Source organism: Squalius cephalus, assembly GCF_949319135.1.
Source record: "Squalius cephalus genome assembly, chromosome: 14".
Taxonomy (NCBI): domain Eukaryota; kingdom Metazoa; phylum Chordata; class Actinopteri; order Cypriniformes; family Leuciscidae; genus Squalius; species Squalius cephalus.
Genome location: NC_137135.1, coordinates 28,511,463 through 28,518,643, shown reverse-complemented (window position 1 = coordinate 28,518,643; position 7,181 = coordinate 28,511,463).

Below are 7,181 nucleotides of genomic sequence, written 5' to 3'. Positions count from 1 at the left end.
AAAAATCACATTTAAAAGCCTTACTGACCCAAAACTTTTAAAAAGGTTGTTTTATTTGTTTGTGTCACATAAAGTAATTTGTTGTTTTAGATCCATTTTCATGGACTTTGAGTTTGTTTATCATCAGTTTCCTTTTTTCAAGTTTCCCGCTCTTATCAGTTACATTTAATTTGATCACACCTGTAGTCTTTTAGTTCATATAGTTCCTTGGTTTCCTGTTTATTGTAGGATATTGTTTGTATAGACATGTTGTTACACTGTGTCAGATTATCTGAGTTTTTCTTTTATTATATAGGCTACCTCTGGATTGGAACTTTTGACTCATCTTCGTCTTTGGACTGTGACAGTTTGCTGTTATTTATTTACGTGGTCTATATAGGATCTACTATGATATTAGATACAGCCTATAAAATATAATGAATTTCAAACCTGAACCAAACATATTTTTATTCAAAGATCAAAGGTCTTTTTAGTCTGCCACAAAAAAACAACAACATTAACCCTCTGATGGTTTATGGGGTCTTTTGGGACCCCAAATGACTTTTGCTCAAATTAAAAAAAATGTTCCCTTTGTCCAAATGGTATGAAACCTTCTACGGCTCTCAACACTTTCTAGATCTACAAAAAAAAAAATAAAGTGGAATGATATCTGTTTTTATGTTAGCGTGACAAAAATTGTGACACTCGTGGTCTTCGGGGTCTCTGGAGACCCCGCAATCAAAATAGACAAAATTCATCATCAAAATCAGAAACAACGCAGAACACATCGACAGAAATGGCACAAATAAAGTGGCACACTTCCACCAATGCAAAAAACATCCACAATGCTAAATTATATTGCTCACAACACGTGTGTATACACACACACACACACACATATAGAGGAATACATTTTTGAGACTATAAAAACTGTTCTCTTATCATTTGTAAAATAAAATCATCCAAAATGCAATACCACCACAAAAATAAATTGGTGACACTGACACATTGAAAATGTACACACGCACACACACACACACACACACACACACACACACACACACACACACACACACACACACACACACACACACACACACACACACACACACACACACACACACACACACACACACACATTTGTAAGGCTATAATTTGTCAAATAAAATCATCCAAAATGCAGAACCAACACAAATATAAAGTGGTCACACTGACATCGACAATGTGTACTCTCACACACACACACACACACACACACACACACACACACACACACACACATTTGTAAGGCTATAATTTGTCAAATAAAATCATCCAAAATGCAGAACCAACACAAATATAAAGTGGTGACACTGACACCGACAATGTGTACTCACACACACACACACGCACACACACGCACACACACACACACACATTTGTAAGGCTAGAATTTGTCAAATAAAATCATCCTAAATGCAGAACCAACACAAATATAAAGTGGTGACACTGACACCGACAATGTGTACTCGCACACTCTCTCTCACACACACACACACACACGCACGCACACACACACACACACAGGAACATTTGTAAGGCTATAATTTGTCAAATAAAATCATCCAAAATGCAGTACCACCACAAAAATAAATTGGTGACACTGACACATTGAAAATGTAAACACACACACACACACATACACATACACACACACACATACACACACACACACACACACACACACACACACACACACACACACACACACAGGAACATTTGTAAGGCTATAATTTGTCAAATAAAATCATCCAAAATGCTAAACCACTTCAAATATAAAGTGGTGTGGTGACACTGGCACATCGACAATGTGTACTCACACACTCTCTCTCTCTTTATCTCTCAGACACACACACACACACACACACACACACACACACACACACACACACACACACGCGCAATTGTGTGTGTCTAGAATCTAGAATTAGATTAAAAATAAATGATTGAAATAAATGATAAAATCTTAAGACTCCAACATTTCTCTTTGTAACATTTTGTTCAGGTTTGATTCTAATCATAATGTAACATTATTGAAAAACTGGGGGGTTTTTTGGTACAAAAAAATGCTAAACTTTGACAAAAATATTTTATTTTTGTTATAATTGTGATTTTATAATATTTAGATATGAATCCAACTGAATCCAACTTGTGAAAAGATATCTTTCAGGTAGTCTAATAGCAAATAGCATATACTGGAGCTCTATAGCCATCTAGTGGTTAAAATTATTATTTTTTATTTTAAAACTGCATTTTCCAAAAAATGGGCAAAAATGTTACATTAAACCATTTAAAATCATCCATGTTATCCCCATGAATGAAAGTTAGAAATCTGGGTCTTTTATAAAGTGAATTTTACATCAAATGCTGTTTTTTTGTAAAAAGGCTATTTAAATATTTATTTATTAATTTATTTATAGAAATTTAAAAAATATCATAAATTCTCCAAAAACTGCACAAATGTTGAGTAAAAACATTAACAAACAGAATAAAATTACATTTGTAAAAAAAAACAACTATTATCTTGTTACAAAATTAAATGTTATTTTCTGGGGTCTCTAGAGACCCCAAAACCCAGAGTGTAGACATAAATAAAGACCATCAGAGGGTTAAAATCATGAACTCAAATGTCATTGCGAAAAAACAAAACAAAAACAAAAACAAAACAATGACTGTTGTAACAGTGGGTAAATCAGACCTTTCAGGCTGTAGCCTAACGCTAATAATCCTTATGCCAAAATTATTATTACAACTAAATTGTCGGCCATTAAATAAGAAAACTAAATAATTGTGTAGATGATTTGCTTTGTGTAACCCGACATCAGACATTAGGCCGAAGTATTTTTTTTGCACACAGTGCCGCGAACAATCAATCACTCCTTTACGACTGTCTGCCTGCACTTTCACTGTCCTCGCGGCTACTGCAACTTGCGCTCGCTTATCAACATATCTAAATTCGCGCTCAAAAAAATTAAAAAAGATGCTGCAGCCAATGAGCAGCCGGCGGGGTTGCTGCAGGACGACTCAACCTCCACGGACAGTTTTTAATGTTTTATCAGACAATAACGACTCAAGATTTTGCTTTAGTATAATTTTCGGGACAATTAGGGCCTGATTCGGGATTCGGGACAACAGTTTAGATTTCGGGACTGTCCCGAATTTTTCGGGACGTTTGGTCTGTGTTCACCCTATCGGCACCCCTTATTTTTCACAGGATTGTAAATGTAACACAAATTTTTGTTTATTTACATTTATTAATTTTTAGCATTAAGTCATTTATGTGTAATAAACACTTTAAGTGGGCTATTAAAAGGTTATTTATATGTTAAATTATTTATATAAAAAAAAAAACATACATGCAGAGTGTGACGTCATATTGTGACCGTTGAAGTATGCGTAGAAAGAACTCGTCTGCTCTCCTCCTCAGCCCAAGATAAGTCCACCTTCGGGGTTGTGTAAGGTTGGTACGCAGGTTTTTTCTGTGGTCATTTGTATTTCCTGTTGCTGTGCTGGCTCTTTTATTGTATATGACACTGTAAACAGCTCAACAATCATTTTATTTAAAGGCTTAATTTATGTTCCGTAGAACGGTCCGTTGCATTACTATTTTAAGCAGTAGTAGGCTAGCGCTATCATAATGTCAAAACTGTGATGCACAGTCAAATGTTCCAGTGTGTATGCTGTTTAAACTAGTGTTCTCATCGATACGCGTGTGATTTTTATTGTAGATATTGTTACTTATTCAAATGTGGTGCCCCCTCCCCCTAACTCACAATAACACAGCACCCCCAAGCCCAATTTAAAACATCTTACCCCACCCCTTGACTGTTTAACAAGTGACTGTCATTGAATCATTCATTCATTCAACCGATTTAAAAAAATAATAATAATAATTCAAATTAATTAAACATTTTATATAGACTTTTTGTCAGAATCTCTAGTAAAACTCCAGTAAACACGTTATTATGTTTAGTTGTCTCTTCTGTTAAGAACCATGGGAGAATTTTTATCTTAATTTGGATTTTTTTTTCTTCTTCTAAATTGATCCAGAATCGTGCAGCTCTACTTTTTTAATTAGTTTATTATTCATATATATATATATATATATTGTAATTTATTATTATTAAAATTATTATTATTAGGAATATCTTTGACACAAATTGTCTATATCCAGGAAACAGGGTATTAGCCTATAATGTTTGCAGATTTATAATCACTTGCAAACATCTAGTTTTTTTCCCTCCAAACAATATTTAAAGGTAGGGTAGGCAATTTTTGTAGAGGCTAGCAATAGCGAGCTAGCTTTAAAAGCATGAGATTTCCAAAGCCACGCCTCCTTCAAAACACATGAACGCACACAGCAGAGTCTGCAAAGCATCACGAAGAGATACCGTTTAATTACCTCATGTCTCAAAGCACATTACATTACAATAATAATGAACATTTACAACTTAAAGAGCATCAACCTGTACCACCTGACTGCTGCAGATTCATTTCAGTTGAAAGGCATAAATTCGAGTCACAAACCGCTCAGAGTATAACGTCACGGGTTCCATCTCTTCCAAATTACAGTAGTTATGGCATGAACGCAGCATAACCGTGTTGTTTTGGTTCAGGAGGAATTGTAAAAGGGGGCTGCTGTTTTGGTTGTGGTGTTTGGTGACTGACGTCTGTCTAACTCTACATAGCATGAAACGCGCTGATGCCGTGTGATGCCTGCGCGAGCAGGGTGTGCGGAGGTGTGGAAATACATATGTTGACGGGCAGGTAGGACATCATACCATTACAATGATTGGACGAACATTTTCTGGTACTAGGCTATGCCTTCCACAGACGATATAAATACAATACATTTAGATCACTTAACTTAGTGATTGCTGTCAGGATGTGAAGAGACTTTCAACCAGCATAAAAAAAAAAAAAAAAAAAAATCTGGTACAAATCAGACCTACCCTGCTTGTAGAAATATGTTCACAGTGCATTTATTCAGAGTACCTGAATATACTACTGAATAACTACCTGATACAAACTAAATCTGTAATATTGTAATGAGTATCTCTAGGGTCACAAATGGCTTTTGTCAGTGATGCTAATAAATGTTAGGCAGATGAAAAGGTCTTATTTTTAATTATCAGTGTTGAAGACACTGCCTTTCTCATGATAACTCTGGTATCCCTTTGTCTTGGTAAGGAGGGCCACCTGAACTTTCACGGATTAGCCGTTGTCAAGGGTAAGCCAGGCAGACTTGCTCTCCACGGCAACCATGAAATTAGATGTGAAATACAAGGGTTTAGGTAGCCTTGACGACCACAAACAACAGCTGAGGCTTTAAGGGGCTTCCAGTGGTGCGACGCCTTTCCTTAGAGTGCTTAAATGTCTCATCTTCACCATGAGCCCCCTTCCATTTCTGCGTTATGATAGATGAGAGGCCTAGTGGACGTCAAGCTCACCTACCCTGAATCTATTGATTCATCTTTTTTTTTAAATTCATCACTTTGTTTTATCTCTGCCCATCATCTAGAGTTGCACGATTATTCGTTAAAAGATCGCGATCTCGATTCAAACGCCCACGCGATCTCATTCCTACCGATTCGCCTGTGTCTATTAAACCTTTGACAAAATCATACCAAAACATTCAAATCTGCGTTTGCGCTGCCAATGACCTAGAGAAAGCATTTATCATGTGTAGGTATGAAACATCTTCACAAATAGTCTTTTCAACCACACAGCATCGTTATTTCTGTGTTTATTCATATTAATGAATAATACCACACAGAGGTATACAGAATAAAAGTTTATAGTTCGGATATAAACACTGATTTCTACGGAAGCGATTAAAATAGAGTTAATCGCCCTTTTGAAAGTAACGTAGCACTTCAAATAATGATTGTATCGATTACATCGTTACGCCACCAGATGGCAAAATTTGTTATTGAATCATTCATTCAAGAGATTCGTTCAAAAACACTGATTCATCCAGTAATGAAACAAGTGAAGTCTTTAAGAGTGAGTCAACAGATTTTTTTTTTTGATTAATTTAACATTTTAAATATACTACAGCAATTAGCCTAACATTTTGTAGGAACCTCTGGTAAATTACATGGTATTTTGTAGAGTTGAGTCGGATACTTGGCTGAAACGAGTATCCGGTACGGATAAAGCACTTTTGCCGAATACGAGTATTATACGAGTAATAAAAAGAAAAAAAAGAGAAAATACGAGAAAAAAAAAAGAAAGTTATGTTGAGATGAAAACTCTTGTTCATTACATTTTACTTCATAATTGCAACTGCATGTGTTGTATTCATTGTTGCAAAACTTGTTCTGTATATTGTTCGTTTGTTATCGTGATCAAAACCATTGATCTGAAGCTCAATGCTGATGCTGTCATGTAAATAGTTTTCTAATCAGCAATAAATATAACAATTTCTGATCAACCCATATCAATTGCATGCTTAAAATATCATACCGGTTAAAGCTCCGTCCATTTCAAGACAACCCGACCCATTTCCGGGTTAGGCCCCGCCCAGTCCGAGTACAGATACAGATACAGATAATTCATATGGTTAACAGATACAGATACAGATAATACTGTACTCGCTCATCCCTAGTACTATTTTGTTTACTAGGGAAGCTTTACGGTTCATGCAGCTCATCCTCTTTAAAGGCCCATGTGATTCCTGAATCTCTTTCTCTTTGTTTCTAGTCACAGTTCTCTAAATTAGAATGTCATACAGGTTTGGACCGACGTGAGTAAATGATGACAGAATGTTGAAAATATCCCTTCTTGAATTTCACGCCGTACATGTTCTCATTTATATTGATCAGTGGAGTAGGTTTCATTTGATCTTCGGAGGGAACACATTGTTCGTGAGTCTTGCCACAAGACTTCTCAAACGGTTATAGCTTTGCTTTATACTACACATTAACTTAAAGGTGAACACCCACCCACCCAAAACTATGCCTATGATATTGATCAACAGATTTGGCAGCAAATAGCACACAAAATAATGGAGTTTGTTAGAGGATTTCATGTTGTTTCTATGGTTACCTAATGAGGGTTCTTTTAGGACATTGCACTGGAATTTGATTGGTTAAGTTCTTTGTAACCAAACAAGTGCTTGACCATGATGTTTAGCGAATGTGCCTCATTTTCTGTCCCTA